Genomic DNA, 16,229 nt, shown 5'->3' on the forward strand with positions numbered 1-16,229 from the left:
TACATTATATGTTTATTAAAATAAAAAAATTAAAAAAAAAAAAAAAAAAAAAAAAAAAAAAGAAAGTTATATTCAGTTTAACGTTATGCAGAAGAAATCCATTTACGTGCTAAAAATAGAAGCCTTGATACTTAGCAGGATAATATTTGCCATTGATTTAATATTCATCACTTAACATTTATGCTGAAATGATAGCACTTACTTGTAAAAACACTAAACCACTTCTAAGTAAAGCACTGAAGTAGGTTGATAATAAGTTAGTAAAATAGATTTCAAAAGGAAACATTTGGGACACCTGTGTGGCTCAGTAGGTTGAGTGTCTGCCTTCAGCTCTGGTCGTGATCCCAGGGTCATGTCATGGGATCTAGTCCCATGTCGGGCTCTCTGCTCAGTATGGAGTCTGCTTGTCCCTCTCCCTCAGTCTCTGCCCCCGTCACTTGTGCGCTTGCTCTCTCTCTCTCTCAAATTAATAAATAAAATATTTTTTAAAAAGGCAACATTTGTACTTATATCCTTTAAAATATGTCTAACTACCAATTTTATAGTTTTTAATTAATTTGCAAGGTGACATCTATGGCTGATTTTTAAACTATACTGAAAATATCTTTTCTCTATGTTTCAACTTCCACAATGCATTTCTTCTAGGGTTTAAAATAATATTTTTAAATGGTGAATAGCTTGCACCCATTTTTTCCTGCCCCCCCCCTTTTTTTTTGCTATCATTAGTTATTCTTGAACTTATCTATGTTGCATGAGTTTAAATCCTGGCTACACTATGTATCATAGCTCTACTATGTGAATGTGAACAATTAATATATGACATCAATATGTTAATAATACATAACTCACAAAATTGTTGGGAGAAGTAATAAAATTATGCATGTAACTGGCTTAAAATAGCCCCTGGGGCATTTGGTAAGCATTAAATGAATGTTGACCATGTTGTTAGAATTATACATGCATACATATATGTCTTACTCTATCTGAGCTGTCATAACAAAATACTATAGACTTGGTGGTTTAACAAATAGAAATTTATTTCTCACAGTTCTAGAGACTGGGAAGTCCACGGTCAAGTTGCCAGTAGATTTGGTTTCTGGGAGAGTATTCTTTCTGGCTTGCAGATTGTTGCCTCTTCCCTCTGCCTACACATGAGTGAGGGGGAGAGGATAGGGAGGGAGAGAAGGGGAAGAGGAGAGGGGAAAGAAGGAGAGAGGGAGAAAGAGAGAGAGAAGGGGAAAGAAGGAGAGAGGGAGAGAGGGGATTGAGATGGAGAGAAGAGAGATCTCTTAGTCTTTTTTTAAGGCCACAGTCTTATCTGATAAGGATCCTGCCATTATGACTTCATATAACCTTCATTACCTCCTAAAAACTCTACTTCCAAGTTCAGTCACTTGGGGGTCAGGGCTATAACATGGGAATTTTGGGAGAACACAATTCAGTCCACAGTACTGTATTTGTAAAATACCTGTCAATTTTATTTACTTTATGGAAGGATTTATATATATGGAATGATTTATAAATATGTACTTAAGTATATAAAAGTACATAAGTATTTTAAAAGAAATATGTAATATACATTTATAGTTTTATTTATATTTAATATATATTATACATAAATGTTTCTTACAGAATTATAAATATTTATACAGTGAAAATACCATATGATTTCACTCACATGTGGAATTTAAGAACAAAACAAATGAAGGGGCACCTGGGTGGCTCAGTGGGTTAAGGCCTCTGCCTTCGGCTCAGGTCGTGATCCCAGGGTTCTGGGATCGAGCCCCATGTCGGGCTCTCTGCTCAGCGGGGAGCCTGCTTCTCCCGCTCTCTGCCTGCATCTCTGCCTACTTGTGATCTCTGCCTGTCAAAATAATTAAATAAAAATCTTTAAAAAATAAAAAAAAAGAACAAAACAAATGAAAAAAGGGGGAAAAACAGAGAAAGAGAGAGAGAGAAAGAGGCAAACCAAGAAACAGATTCTTAACTACAGAGAACATCTCCCAGAGGGGAGATGGGCAGGGGGATGGGTTAAATGGGTGATGGGGATTAAGGAGTGCATTTATTGTAGTGAGAACCAGGTGATGTGTGGAAGTGTTGAATCACTATATTATACACCTGAAAGCAATATTACAGCATATGTTAATTAACTGGAATTTGAACTTAAAAAAGCAGTGAAAACTAGATTGCAGCTATTCATCCACAATGACTGTGATTTTTAAAGAATGGCACAAAAGATGCTATTGAAATTCCTACAATGCTTATGCAAACCCACATGACTCATATACACACATAATTTAGAAGTTTCTTCCTCTTATTTTTTTCTCCCTTTTTCCTACTTTTTTCATCAACTCCGTTTGCTACAAATGACAACACATTCATGAAGAATTGCTCTTCTATACACTGTTAATTTTTCCATAAGGAAATACATGCTCATATACTTCCAGTTTCAAATGTAATCTCAAAGAGATACCATTCTCTTCCTGGTGAGGGTTGAGGAAAAAGAAAATAAAAGAGATTGTGTTGGAGGATGAAGGCAAATAATCACCCAGAATGTGGACTTGGGATCGAATGAAGTAGTTTCTTTCAAAATGATTTTCAGAATTGTCCTGACACCTTCTGTTTCGCATCTGATGAGAATCTAAAAGAGTGTCAGTGTTGTCTAGCTGAGCTGCTAGATGACAGTTAGTATGTTGCTGGGTATGGATGCTGCTAATCCAACAGCGAATTCATTATAGAATCACTTTCCTTTTTGAAAATTATTTTTATAATATTTTGTATTCTTTGGGTACTGGATTTTTTCCCATGTGGTTTTTATGTTGAAAATCAGAAGATTAATGTAAAGTTTTTCCTTACATAGATATATTGGAAAAGAATGAAGGTAATATATGCTCTATCTTAGAAGAAATATAGGTGACAATAGTAGGAGCTTTAAGGTTTAGAGTTTTAGGTTTGCAGGAATCTTACTGTTTTTAGACAAGGCATTTTATAAACGGCTGTGAGAATTATGCATTTTTATTTACATATGACAGTATTATATTAAATGACAGTATTATAAGGTCAGAATACCTGAATTATATCTTGGCTTTGCTCCTCATGGCCCTGTCACTTTCTCAGTCCTTCTAGCCTACGGTTTCCTTACCTTTAAAAGAGAATAATAATAGTACTGATGTGTCAGGTTTACTGTGTTATTTAATCCTTGAGATCATATGTAGAAATGTGCCTGGCACTAAGTAAACAGTAATGTTACATATTACTTTTAGCTTATTAGTCATGTTTTTCTGTAATCCCACTTCTCTGTTAAATCTGGTAACAGAAATGGCTCTGTGATTCTGTCCCTGGACAGTATTCCATCCCTCTTGTTGCAGTAATAGGTTTGTTTAACATACAATGTAAAATGTACCAGTCTGAGTCTCTTGTGGTCTTATTTTATTTTTGCAATTTATTTCTCTTAAACCAAATTCAAGTTTTGAAAATAAAGTTGGGGTTGTACCAGCAGTGTCCATCTTTCAAGAAACACTGCGGGGAGGGGGAGAGAGAGAGAGAGAGAGAGAGAAACTTTGATAATATTTGACATATGAATCCGTTTATGCCCAAAGGAAACAAAATCTACTCCTAGACCACTTGGTGGGCCATTATTTTTTTTCTCCCATCCTCCCTCCTCCCTTCTTTGTCTTTCACCTTTCTTTCCTTCATTTTTCTTTCTTTTTTCCTCTCTTCTTTTCTTTACACTAGTTTGAATTGATTTTCTGTCACTTGCCATTTGACCAATGCATAAGTTTTATCTAATGAAGAAGTTAAAATAATAATAATTTTAATTTGTATTTAAAGGAGTTGAATGGGGACTAATGCAGCACAGACACAGTACTGGGATCTGAGGTAATGTTTCATTATGTAATATTGAATCAGTCATTTCAAAGAGTAATGCATATTGTATATATTTAATCTTGATAAAAATTATTTGTATAATAAAATCACCCTAAACATTACCTGCTTATACAACAAAATTTATCTTGCTTCTTGAACTTTCTTCTGCTTATCATGAAAGACATCATTATATGATAAACATTTAATCAGGGAATTCACACTTTTGTTTAATATACGTACTGAAGTTTACTGTCATTAATTGAAGTAAATTATAGTTCTTGTTTAGATGAGAATCAATCACTGAAGAACAAAGTCACTGATTTTTCTCCATAAACGTCAAACTAATGTTTACAAGGATAAAGAATACCAAGTTTGGAACCTTATAGGTTTGGACTTGTGAATTAAAATACTTGGCATACTTAATAGACTCAAAATAGTCAAAGGGAGTGAGGTGATTATCTGATAACAAGTTTTCACAGAAGACATTTTAGCATTTGCCAGATTTCATGGAAAATCTACTAGAATGATTACTACCATGGCAATGAGTCAGAACATAACATTCAAAGTAACTGATGAAGTTCAGTTTTCTTTGTGCACTTGCAAGAAAAAGTGCTTAGGGGAAGAAGTCCTACAGTGAATCAGATTGAGTATCTTGAAATGTTGTTAGCAAATAATGACCTAGTGGATCTCACTGAAGGCCTCTCCACTGTCATGTTGTCCAGGGGAATATGTCTGTATTTGCATGGACCTGCACATATTCAACACATCCTTTTTAAGCTACTGAGAAAAGTAACGGTTTTGTATTACAGAGAAGCCAGGAACCTTATATTTCTGGACCTACCTTTCAAGACTGTCACAACCTCTGGATTAATTCATTGACTTTTCCATATCTCTTTTGTCTTCATTTGATCAAGGAGATATACTTTCAAAATTATTTTTCTGATTGTACTTAGGGGAAGAGAAGGATACTAAAAAATGTTTATAATTTTACTTTAAAACCCTGAATCCCATTTATCTTTCAAATCCAAGTTTAGGTTCTACCTACTTCCCAAATCTTTGTCTGACTTACTTTCTTTGTTCTGAGATTCTATATTGTATCTACTAGTCATTTAGCACTCATTGTTGAAGCCAGTGGGTATGGCAATAAAAATTACACCACCATTCTACCCCAAATTCTGAAGCAATAAAAAATAAGACAAGTGGGCAAGGGGATAAAAAAAATATTAGTGATAAACCTCGTTAGTGATAAACTTGATGTAGGTAAATGTGGCTTATATCTTATTGGCAAATGGGCTTGTTAGTAGTATTCACCAGAATATTGTAAATCTACTGTAGTAATATCAGCTGCTTACCAAATCTCCACATGCCTTCAATAGTACCTTGCCCCTTTGCAGTTGAACTAGTTCTAGACATATACCATACGTTATTCCAGGTTAAAACATTTAAACTCTATTGTGCCATCGAATTTTCTTCACCTGAGCAACACTGCCAGAAGTTTACATGTTCAGATGGTAAGTGGCAAGATGTAAGCCAACTGGATCCCTGAGTCTGTGCTTAGAAATGACTCAACTTCCAATTTCCCTCGAAATTGGAGGGGGAGGTGAACCATGAGAGACTACAGACTCTGAAAAACAACCTGGGGGTTTTTGAAGGGGCGGGGGGTGGGAGGTTGGGGGAACCAGGTGGTGGGTTTTAGGGAGGGCACAGATAGCATGGAGCACTGGGTGTGGTGAAAAAACAATGAATACTGTTATGCTGAAAATAAATTAAAAAAAATACAAAAAAAAAAAAAGAAAAAGAAAGTGGTAGGAAAAAAAAAAAAAGAAATGACTCAACCTGTAGAGCTGCTGATCTAAGCTGACGTTGTTATATAAAGCCATTAAAATTTTGTTATCTCAGCATTGTCTAGCTTAACTTACCTAAAACACATTACCACCTAGTCCTTTGGCAGTGGTAGAATTTCCTCCCTAGAATGGGAGAGCAGAGTGGAACACATTCTCTCTGTAGGAAGCATGTTCTTTCTCCCAAAGGAGAAAGGACAGCAAATGGCTGAGGTAAATGTGGCCAATTTCTTTTCACCAACTCATGGATCATGTGTGGGTATGGAACAAGTGAAAAGATCAATGATAGTGGAGCTCTTGCCACATAAAATAAATATCAAGAGTGTGAAGAAGAGTTCAACTCCCCTAACATTCTAGCTGTTCTTGTTCTTTTAGCCCACTGGATTTATTTAATAAACCTGTGGATTACCAGTGTTGTGGCTGTTCCTTTTGGGGGAAAACATCATCCTCCAAAGACAGTCCTCCTTGTACTTCATAAAGTCACTTCCTGTATACAATCCACTATTCCTTTGGATATTTTTCTGGGACCACTGATGGACAGTATAATTTTGTTACCACAAGGCTCTGAAATTGGACCCCCTAAAAATTCAGTATTAACGTTTAGGTCACACTTTTATAACACTGAAAATCTTATTTCCATGCCAATTTCTCTTTCCATTTTGTTCCAAAATAACCTATCAGTAGTTTATAACTACATTATATGACAACATTAAGATAGGCAAATAATGAAGTGTCAACATGGAGATCCCCCAAATTTGCAGCACAAACACCTTCATATTCTCAATCACTGGGGAGAAATCAACATTCAAGGAAATTAAGTCCTCTTGTAGGTTAAATTAGCAAACACAAAAATGCAAAGAAATTGAAATTAGTATCAAATGATCTTTTCCCTGGCTATTAAATTTCAAAATTAAAGTCCAAAGTTTATCCTTTTCTTTTTCTCTTTTCCATCTCAACCAGAGGAATTTCTTGTGATTAGGACTTCTTCAACAGCCTTACCCAGAGGGAACACAGAAGTTAATTAACTGCATGCCAATTTTCTAAGTGGCTCACTTTTTAAGAGTCCAAATATTTTATAGAGTATGTGTGATAAGTATAACTCTAATCCCAAGCCTATTGAATTTAGAAAATGAAGCATTTTCCATTTAACAGAAGTTATTCCCAGCCAAATTTTATTGCCAAAAGCTATTAGGAAAGACTCAGTCATTTGAGTGAATGACATGAAAATAGAGAGAGCTCCTACCTTCAAGGTTTAGTAACTAGGATGATAGTTTATACAGGAAGTCTAGAATTCATGACTGTGAATCTAAACACAGTAAGTAGAATTCCCACATTAAAAGGTGAATTTCAGCATCATATTATTATCATACCCATGGGGAATATGCTCATGCTTCCTGTTTGTGCGTGTTGAGAGACATGTCAGGCACAGTGTCTAGATTGGTCTGCCCCTGTAACTAATTATCCTATGATCTCAGTGGTTAAAAAATTTTTTTTTAAATGTTAGCTCCTGCTCACTTTATATCTCCTGTGGGTCTATTCCATATCTCTTTTCATTCTTCATTTCCATTCCAAAGGAAGAATCTTTGCTTATTTGGAACATGGTGTTCATAGTAGAGGGAAAAGAGTAAGATAGGGAAAAACAACAAGAACATTCAGTGTCTATTAAAGCAGTTGTGTGGACATGGCGAATGTCATATTTGTTCATATACAATTGGTCAGGATGAGTGACGAGGCCAACCCCAACATCAATGTGATGGATATGTATACTCCTTCACACTGCTTGTCTTATGGCAGTGTTGTGACTCTTAATTTGTTTACAGGAAATGGGAGTAAATCTTTGAGAACAACACAGCTATTATAAGTTACTATTTCCTCCTTGCAAAGTTTAGAATGTTATAAAGTAGGTCATCCATTTGTGGGTCTTTCTCATCCACTATACTAAAGATATCTTAATGTCCATTTCCTCTCTGAGTCCTGTACTTCAGGCTCCCCAGTATTCAATAAAATGTGAGAATGGTCTAGTGTTATGGTATCAAGAATCTCTTGTGAGAAGGTATTTTCAATCTCTCTTGTATAGATTTGCTTAGGCCCCAAATAAACTAGTCTCCTAGAAATTTTTGTTATGTTCTCTGACTCATGTAGTATTGAAAGGGGTGTTCTTAATATTCTAACTATATCTTTTTGTTATAAACTTGTAATTTAATAGCACTATAGTCACAAAATGTGTAATTCAGATACACTGGATTTTGAAATTTTTTGAGACTAGTTTTATAACTCGGTGTGTGATTGTGTAAAGAAACTGCGTGCTTGAGAGGAATGTGTACCTCTAATATGTGGGTGCAGAGCTTTATAGGTATCCATTAAAGAAAGATTATTAGTTATGCTTTTCAAACTTACTACATCTTTATTAACTTTTTTCTTCATGGCTCATCAGTCATTGAGAAGGGCATATTGAAATATTCCACTGTAATACTCAACTTATCAGATTTATCTTATAACTCTGAATTCTCATTATGTATATGTTAAATCTATTTTATTAAGGCCATTCAGTTTTGTAATTGTTATATCTTCCTGTTCAGTTGAATTAGATGGCACATAGCTTCTCAGGTAGAAACTTCCTTTCCTGGTCTCTTTCACAACGAGCTGCATCCATATACCTAACTAATGAAGTGTTCCCAGTTCTAATTAATGAGGTGGGAGCAAAGCGAAATAACTTCTCATTATGTGCATTAGAAGGAAGGTAATTGCTTTCTCTCTCCTTTTCCTCTTTCTGTTGGCTGAGACATGAACTTGTTGTTGACTCAGTTTTTGTGCATTCAAAAAACGAACAAACAAAAAGAGCAGTACTGCAGGTGGTGGTGGACCATCCAAGTTTGAAGGACTATGAGTCTCTTAATGACCTTTTGGTCCATTGCCTCTGCTTTCCCAGATCTAATTGATCTTTTGCCTCTGGATTGTCATATGATACAACAGGTGTGTTGGGAGTCTCATTTGTTACTGTAGCTCAGGCCATATGCAGACTAAGTTCATGGACTAACGTCAGCTCAATCTGATAGTAAGAAAATCACGCTAGCTTTTTTTTTTGTATTAGTATTTTCTTGGTATATCCTTTTCCATCCTCTTATATCAAACTTTACATTTTATCATATTCTGGTCATGTCTCTTATGAAGAGCATATAATTAGATCTTTTCCCCCTTCACATCTGAGAATCTTTGGCGAGTTTAGTACATTAAATTTTATTGTGATTGTTGATAATTTTGGACTTGTCTTCATCATTTTACTTTTTTCTATTTTGTCATGTTTTTGTTCTTTCTTACCTCTCATCGTTTCTAAAAACTTTACTTTTCCCAATTTTTCCTTCTTTCTTTTTTCAATGATATTACAATAATATGCTTTTTAAAATGATATCTTGATCCAGATTTGAGTTTAGTAGAAGTTAAACAAGATATTCCTGAACAACTAGTGGGTCAAAGAAAAAATGAAATGACAGAATTGTATCTAGAAACAAATGAAAGTGAAAACATAACATACCAATACTATGGAATGCAACAAAAGTAGTCCTAAAAGGGAAATTTATTGTGATAAATTAAGAAAAATGTTAGATTTCAAGGAAACAATCCAACCTCACACCCCAAGGAATTAGAAAAAGAACAACCTAATCTCAAAGTTAGTGGAAGGAAGGAAGTAATGAAGATCAGAGCAGAAATAAATGAAATAGAAAAAAGAAAAAAGATCAATGAAATTAAGAGTTGGATTTTAGATAATATAGACAAAATTGACAAACCCTTAGCTAGACTAAGGAAGAAAGTAGTCATGGGGTGCCTGGGTGGCTCAATCAGTTAAGTGTCCAATTCTTAGTTTCAGCTCAGGTCACCATCTCAGTGTTGTAAGCTTGAGCCCCACGTTGGGCTCTGCGCTCAGAACGGAATCTGCTTGAGGTTCTCTTCCTTTCCTCTGCCCCTGCCCCTCTCCCTACTCTCTCTCTCTAAAATAAATAGAAGACTCAAGTAGATAAAATCAGAGATAAAAGATGAGACATTACAATTCATAACAGAAATACAAAGAATTGTTAGAGACTACTATAAGTGATTATATGCCAACAAATTGGATAACCTAGAAGAAGTAGATAAATTCCTAGAAACATACAACCTACTAAGACTGAATCATGAAGAAAGAGAATCTGAACAGACCAATAATGAGTGTAAGGTGATTCAGTAAATAATTTAAAAACCTTCCAATTAGAAAAAATCCAGGATAAGATGGTTTCATGCAGGAATAAAATATTTAAAAAAGAGTTGATACCAATCTCTCTCAAATTATTCCCAAAAACTGAGGAGAAGAGAACATTTCCAAACTCATTTTACAAGGCCAATATTACCATATATTTTTAAAATCTTTTCCTTCATATGTGTTTATAGTCCTTCAGCAGACTATATTTTCTAAAGATGGCCACCACAATATATTCCATCTCACATGCCCTTATGCAACTTGACCTTTCTGTTTCATCATCAAGAAGTGAATTTCTCTCTCTTCCCCTGAAATCTGGGTGGGCACTGTGACTGCTTTTTCAATATTTTAAGGTGGAAATGATATTGTTTCAATTCTGAGCAAGGTCCTTACATGGCCTAGAAGATTTCCACTTGTTACTTCTTAGAATTAAGATTTTTTTGTATATATCTATATACCTATATCTCTATATCTCTATTTATCTATATCTATATATGTTAGTGTAAGTATGTCCCAAGCAATATTTAGGATATTTCATACTAAGAAAAAAAATTTTTTTAATCTGAAATTCAAATTGAAATGGGTATCATGTATTTGTATTTGCCGAATACAACAACCCTACTTGGAAGCCAACAAACATACCAGAGGTGTGATTAACTTGAAACTACCATGCTTGAGAAGCTCAAGCTGAGTGACCAGGCCCTGCCGAATGAGACACCATGTACAGAGAGAGAAAAGCCAAGGAGCATCGCGGCACCAGCCATATGATTAAAGAAGACATTTTGTAAATAGCTCCTCCAGCCCTAGTAATTCCCACTGATTCCAAGTGGATCAGATATGAGCCAACCAACTTAGGCTTTCCTAAATTCCTGACACACTGAAGTTGTGAACAAAAGAAAATGATACATTTTAAGCCAAAAATTTTCAGGAGGGTTTGTTATACAATGGTTCAGAACTAAAACAGATCTGTGTTTGAAGCACAGATAAATAAATTTTATTATATATATATACGTGTATATATACATATGTGTATGTATATGTATAGGTATATGTGTATATATATGTGTATACACACACACACATATATATATAAACATACACACACACAATAAATAAATACCGATGTCTTAGTAGGTCTTAATTTGCTGTTGTTATTATTCTTGATGAATTCTTCTGGTTTCAGTCATCTTTGTTGATGAGCTCATATCTGATTGCTTTTAATAGATAGGAATTGTAAGTATTAGAATTTAAGCTATTCTCCTGGAGGGAAAGGGAAATTGCATTTTGTTCTGCTGGGGCCAGGTCCCAGATTTAATGCAGGTGTCTTAGTTTTAGCTCATCTCACTAGAAACCCTAAAGTTAGTATTCTGGTCTGAACTGTTATATGCGCAACCCTACCTTTTATCTTCAATGACCAGTAACCACTCTTATTCAAGTTTCAGCTTATGGGTTATTGTTTTTTCTCATTTTGGACAGAGAAATGGTGATTTGTACATTTCTCACTCTTACTTTAAATTTAATAGTGTCTTTAAAAGTATCTTTTATTTAAAAGTGTTTTTTTTTTTTTTTAGTAGAGAGCCTCTTAGGTATCTATCTGCATTATTGCACAATTTCCATCTGTTATTTCTTCAGAAATTTAAAAATGCTTCATAGGAAAGACAAACTTATGTACTGAGGTCCTAAAGGAACTATACCAAATTCCTTGGAAGATCTCCCATCTGTGGCTATGAAGAAATCCCAAGTTCCTAACCTCAAGAACCCTTCTAAGACCTGGCATGGTAAGAAGTTTGGGAAGAACTTTCTTTCTTTTTTTTTTTTTTTTAAATTTTTAGGATTTTATTTATTTATTTGACAGAGAGAGATCACAAGCAGATGAAGAGGCAGGCAGAGAGAGAGGAGGAAGCAGGCTCCTCCCTGCTGAGCAGAGAGCCCGATGCGGGGCTCGATCCCAGGACCCTGGGATCATGACCTGAGCCCAAGGCAGAGGCTTTAACCCACTGAGCCACCCAGGTGCCCCAGAACTTTATTTCTTTAGACTTTACTTCAAGAACAGGATGGTTCAATTGAGACTTTAGTTCATTTGGATCTTGATGTTTTTAATTTATGCCAATATTTGATCTTTGTATTTTAACTTCTTCCTTGGAATATAAAAATGACAAGACATTTATTTTAGATATATGTGAATCTCTGCTGATTATTATTATTGGACTATCCTAATTTAACATTTAACTGATTTGCAAAATCTTGGCTTATGTTGGACAATGTCAGTGGATATAATTTGAGATGGGAAATAGAAGTGAGAGTGTGCTGTTGACTTTAGGTACATAATGGACTTGGATTTAGTCCCTAAGTGGAACAGGAAATGACCAGTTCTTCATGATAATTAGTTTGTACACAAGGAGAAAATCATCAGGCTCAACTTGTGATGGTCCTATGCCTTTAATTTCAACAGTGTGCAGTTTTATGCAGCTATATAAACAGTTCTAGGTTTTTCAGTTTTACTCATCACATGAATTATTGGACTGTTAAAAGTATCTTGTACTTTTTCATTTCTCCAGTTAAATAAAGAAAAAGAAAATTTGCCTGGCTAAGTAGGTTATTAGCTGAAATTCTGGAAGTAGATTCTTTTAGTTTGATTTCCCAAGTTTGGCTGTGAGACTCTCAGATGAAATCCTCTGAGTTAAATTTTTAAAAAATTTCTGGAGCTAAGAATAAAGATTTTTCTTCCTTGTCATCAAATGCAGTCTGTAAATAGCTCTCTACATTTCATAATGATTAGTATTAGCTTTAAACTTTCCCTTCTGGAGTTACAAAATTTCCCCCAACATTTAATTAGAATTTTAAATTATTTGGGAAACTTTGAAAAACAAAATCTTTTGATGGTTCCAGAAAGGTACTATAGGAAGATAAGATTGTAAGGGGAGCAGTGTCTTCATGAAAGAGAAAATCAAACTGTAGTGATTTTCTTGTAGTCTCCATCAAAGGGGACCAGAAAAACCCCATGTAATCACAAGCTTAATGTTTAAAGTCAATGTGTTAAGAGTACCAATAGTTAAAGGAGGTTAGTGGGGGGAATGGTTCTTTCCTACTCTTGATATTTCCTTCCCTTTGGAGGGAGTTCCAATAGTATAACCCTCCTAGCTTCTCTTCTATCCTCCATGCCCCCACTTTTCCCCACAAATGAGGAGTTAGCTATGTTATTGGAGAGCTCAGAAAGAGAAAATGTCCATGCATAGTTTGACACTCTTCTCTTTCTCCCTCAATATCTCTCTTTCTCTTTATAAGGCAGGTGATTTTTAAACTTTAGTGTGAGTCAAAATTCCCTAGAGATGCTCTTTAAGAATTTTCTGGGCCTCCTCTCCAGAGATTTGATTCAGTAGGTCTAAGGTGGACCCATAACTTTGCATCTTTGCATTTTTAACACATTCCCAGGTGATGTTGATGCTGCTGGTCTAGGAACTGCACTTTGAGAACCGCTTCTATAGTACCTCTCTGGCCAAAGAGAGTATGCATTCTGCTCTGCTCTTCTGTGCTAACACTTATGCAGGGGCAGCTTTGGCCTCTATAGTAGGGCAGCATCAGAGTCACCTCTAACAAGATTGGTAAGTCTGTCCAATTCTGGGTCAATTTAAGTAAGCCTATTTTGCAATAAATAGAAGTGTTTTCCATAATTTTGGTGTTCTCTCTGTCTTAACATCTTACATGCCTTTTAATATAATCAGAAGTTGAATGGGGATGAAAGGTGCTATTACTGCATCTCCTGAAAATCTCAAAATGAGCTTATATGTTCCCATGTAGTCAGTCTGCCTGCCAAGATTGTAGGGAACTTAGAAAAGACTCTGTCTTCTCTATCTTTGTAAAGCCAGTACGCAATCCACTGCTATTTATTGTGCATTCAAATCCAGTGCTTATTAAACAAAATACAGTTTGTGTAAAAATATTATTGTCACCTCCTGGACAAGGAGATATGTCATTGTTAGTTAGAATTGTAAAAGGTGTCTCAAACATAAGAAATTCAGACATGCCATTTGAAACACATGAAATTCAGCAATCTGTTTTAAAGGTCCAATGCTGCTGAAATCATTAAAATGGGACTTTCAAGAATGTTGTCCTGTGCTCAGTGAGTGGGCCATCTTGATATGTGATTTCCCGGGAAGTTGATTTTTCAAGTTTAATTTATCATCAACTTTATTCCTTCAAGGTTTTCTATCTCATGCTGAGTGGATTACAGTCCAGTGACTACTCTTAGCAGCTAGCCAGCTGGTGATAATTGCTGTTAATTTCCTGGTATTTGGCAACCAATTGTTCCTTGACAACTGGAGGGAGATAACATGAGTGTCAGAGGGAATTACAAAAATAACATTTGTTGTTTTTGCTTGATTATAAAAATGGTACATTCTTCTTGTTGGAAGTTTAAGAAATACAGAAAATATAAAGAAAAAAGTAAGAGTTTAAACATAACCCTTCTACTCAGAGGAAGTCACTTTCATAATTTAGTAAATTTCAGCTCTACCTATCATCTATCTTTATGTATCCTGATATTTACACTCAAACCACAACTACCACTTCAAGTAATAAAAATTTTACATCATGCTATTTATCTAGCTCTGAATTTTACATTTTTCTACTAAAAGATATATCCTCAGTAATCCCCTGTTTAGTTTTCAGAAGGGTAACTTTTTATGGCACTATAATGTGCTTTTATATGGTCATGGAGTGTAATGGTTTAAGAAATAACTGGGATCAAAAAGTCCAGCAAACTGCCAATTTATCATGAAATTTATTGTTGAATCCAAGAGGAATAATTCTTAAAAGCAGTCAGATAATGTAATTTCACTTACTAACCCTAGTCTAATGAGGGCCTCTGCAGCCAAAGAAACAAGTCTAGGGTTATCGGAAAATATGCTATTTTTTAAAAGATATTATTTATTTATTTGACAAACAGAGATCACGAGTAGGCAGAGAGGCAGGCAGAGAGAGAGAGGGAGAAGCAGGCTCCCTGCTGAGCAGAGAGCCCTATGAGGGGTTCGATCCCAGGACCGTGAGATCATGACCTGAGCTGAAGGCAGAGGCTTCTGCTGAGCCACCCAGGTGCCCCATGCTATGTTTTTATTACATATATTAATGAGTAAAGAACCTATATATGAGGAAATGAATTTTTTTTGGTGTGGGGAGATATTTCATATTTTTTTTTCAACAGGCAAACATTTCTTTACTTCATAATAACTAAATCTGAGTCTAACCTAAATTTATCTTTCTGGATTATGGATAAATTTAGTCATTAGTAGGACTCCTACTTCTCCCAGGTATTCTTGGCTATAGATTTTTCCCTCAGCAATTTGAATATATTCTCCCACTCCCTTCTGTCTTGCAAAGTTTCTCCTAAAAAAATCACCTGATACCCTTATGGGTTTCCCTTGTATGTGTTTTCTTTTTTCTTGATGCTTTTAAAATTCTCTCTTTATCAATACTTTTTGCCATATTAAATACACTTGATGGTACACTTGATGGAGTCCCCTTAGTCGACTTTAATTTTTTTTTATTATTTTTTTCCTCTTTCCTCTGTTCAGCTTGATTGTTTTCCATTACTCTGGCCTCCAGGTCACTAATCCATTTTGCTTCCTCTAGTCTACTATTTATTCCATCCATTGTAGTTTTAATTTCAGTTATTGAGTTCTTCATCTCTAATTCTTTTTTATGTTTTCTAGCTCTTTGTTGAGGGTCTCACTGAGGTCCTCTCCTCTTTTCCCAAGTCCAGTAAGTAAGCTTATGATGATTACTTTATTACTTTTTAAATCAGGCATATTACTTATTCCCATTTTGTTTAGTTGCTTCCTGTGATTTTTGTCCTATTCTTTCATTGGGGTCATATTCCTTTGTCTCCTCATTTTGTCTAACTCTCTCTGTGGTTTTTTTTTTTTTTTTTTTTTTTTTTTATGTGTTAGAAAAGTCAGTTATATCTGGTCTTGAAAATAGTGGCTTTATGAAGATGTCTTATAGTGCCCTGAAGTGCAATGTCCCTTCACCATAATTTGGCAGTTCTGGGTTGTCTCCTATGTGTGTTACAGTGCCCCACTTTTGTGGCTTAGCCATATTTGCCTTCAGTCCAGTCGTCTATAATGGTTGTGGGCAGGGTTTTGTCTCTGTGTTGTTAGTGAGCTAGCCTGGGGCCGCCTTGGGCTTGAGTTGAATCAGAACAAGCATTTGTGGGAGATGCAATAGCACCAAACTGCAGGGCACTTTCCCTGTGTTGTCCCCCAAGAAACTTGTTGGTGGGTGGAACCTACAGTCAT

This window comes from Martes martes (genome assembly GCF_963455335.1).
Source record: "Martes martes genome assembly, chromosome: 8".
Taxonomy (NCBI): Eukaryota; Metazoa; Chordata; class Mammalia; order Carnivora; family Mustelidae; genus Martes; species Martes martes.